The following is a 2,701-nucleotide window of genomic DNA, read 5'->3' as shown; positions in this document are numbered from 1 at the left end:
CGCTCAATTATCGGAATCAGGCGATTCAAGCGCCTAGAGTTTCGTCTCGAAATTCTCTTTCCGTTTAACCCACTCAAACAAGTTTTTGCTACTGTAAAATTTGACCTAGATCCAGATTAGTAAATGAAGCTTGTTTCTTTCGCCATTTGACTTTCGTTGCTTCGTTCGATTTGATTCTTTTTGCAAACCGGAGTTCTTAAGTTGAACTTTCTGGTTAGATCATTATTGGAGTTTTACCTGTGCATTGATGAGTGCTTATTGTATGCTTGTTTGTTTGCGATAGAGTACCCGGAGTGCGCCGCTTGCTACTTCGAATCGCTAAGTTTCACGGATAATTAGCAAGGCAAGTAACACGTTGATCATACCTCTTTTACTACCCAGTTTTATTGCATTAGACCAACCCTCAAACATTGCATGGTTAGGATCTAATTAAATTGTGGGTATTGGGAAGTAGTTGAGGTAGTACCTATTGCCCTGTTTATTATCAAACCCTTGGGAGTTACTTCTATGTTTGCTTATATCGCCATGCTATGCTAGTAGACGTGGATTGGGTTTAAGAGATATTCACGACAGATGTGAGATTGTTAATTAATGGTTTACTTAAGGTGGCAACTAAAACTCACATCTGGGTGGATTGAGGCACCTGGAGAACCCAGTGTTGCCTGTTTTTGTAAGGACCGCCACCCAGGCTCAAAGGGATCATAAGATTATTCATGCTAGAAACTTCCGTGTGCAGCCACAAGCTATTATGGGCTCTAGCATAGTTGAGTAGGTTACATGATCTCTTGAAGAGGTGGGCTAGCAGATGTAGGGGAAAGTAGGTGTAACTGTCCACCCGGAGTAAAGAGTTATTGTTTCTGAAAGACTGTGTCTCGGTCATCCATTTCTCAAACATCATGTAGTGCGAGAATCAAGCGGAGGCGATCGAGTCTTGTGGGAAAAAGTGCACAAACCTCTGCAGAGTGTACAAACTAATCATGATTAGCCGTGTCCCCGGTTATGGACATCTTGAGTATCTAGTACTTGGATTATCATGTGAATCTCATCACCATGTTACTTTAATTAAATTTGTTTGGTTAATGATGATACTTAATTGGGATTGAGATGCTGTCAACCATCTCCATGTTTAACAACCACCATGATAGTCAAATAAAATTTATTCCTTTGCAGTAGGGAAAAATTGGCTTTTCGCAAAATTGTAACCATAGAGCCTTCTACCAGCCATATATGCATGTAGTATAGCATTATCATGTTCATTACTCTCTATGTGTTACATTGCCAGCATATTCCATGTGCTGACCCGTTTTCGGGCTGCAACGTTTTATGTTGCAGACTTTTCAGACGACGAGTAAGGTGCCTTAGGTCGTGATCTTATACTCAGTGATGCCGTTGGAGTTGATGGACTCACTTATCTTCCAAGTCTTCCGCTGTTATCGTATTAGATGGCCTTAAGCCATATTTATCATACTTATTTCTCTTTTGAGATACTCGATGTAATAAGTGTGTGATTGCTATTCTGTTATAAATCCTCCATTTGTACTGTGCGTGTCAGCATTACTGATCTAGGGATGACAAAGCACAGAGCACAGACTGTTTGAGGTCTGGTCGCTACAAAACGCAATGTGGACACGGAGATTTTTGGCGTGGTTCCGATAGGTGGTGCTATCGTACATCCACGTTGATGGAGACTTCAACCCACGAAGGGTAATGGTTGCGCGAGTCCACGGAGGGCTCCACCCACGAAGGGTCCACGAAGAAGCAACCTTGTCTATCCCACCATGGCCATCGCCCATGAAGGGCTTGCCTCACTAGGGTAGACCTTCACGAAGTAGGCGATCTCGTTGCCCGTACAAACTCCTTAGTTTAACTCCACAATCTTGACGGAGGCTCCCAAGTGACACCTAACCAATCTAGGAGACACCACTCTCCAAAAGGTAATAGATGGTGTGTTGATGATGAAATCCTTGCTCTTGTGCTTCAAATGATAGTCTCCCCAACACTTAACTCTCTCTCACACAGATTTGGATTTGGTGGAAAGATAATTTGAGTGGAAAGCAACTTGGAGAAGGCTAGAGATCAAGATTCATATGGTTGGAATGGGATATCTTGACCTCAACACATGAGTAGGTGGTTCTCTCTCAAAAAATGTATGATGGAAGTGTAGGCATGTTCTGATGGCTCTCTCCACGAATGAAGAGTGGATGGAAGGGTATTTATAGCCTCCACACAAAATCTAACCGTTACACACAAGTCACCAAACTCGATGGGACTGAATAATGAAACTTGGTCAGACCGATTTAGTTCAAAATGTGAACGTTAGGATTTTCGGTACGACCGACATGTCAACTCGGTGAGACCGATTTCATTTGGGTTAGGGCTTAACGTAATCTCGGCGGGACCGATTACACATACTCGGTGAGACCGATTTTGGTAATAGCTAACCAGAGAGTTGGTCAGGCAAACTCGGTGGGACCGATTCACTCATCTCGGTTGGACCAAAACGTTACGAAGGGGAAACAGAGAGTTTGCATTGCAAACTCGGTGGGACCGATCGCTCATTTCGGTTGGACCAAAATGTTACAAAGGGAAGCAGAGATTTTGCAATCCCATCTCGGTGAGACCGAGATCCCTATCGGTGAGACCGAAAATACTAGGGTTTTGTGGCAGTGGCTATGTCAACTGAACTCGGTGGCGCCGGATA

Source organism: Aegilops tauschii, chromosome 7 (assembly GCF_002575655.3).
Source record: "Aegilops tauschii subsp. strangulata cultivar AL8/78 chromosome 7, Aet v6.0, whole genome shotgun sequence".
Classification (NCBI taxonomy): Eukaryota; Viridiplantae; Streptophyta; class Magnoliopsida; order Poales; family Poaceae; genus Aegilops; species Aegilops tauschii.
This window is presented reverse-complemented; position numbering follows the sequence as displayed.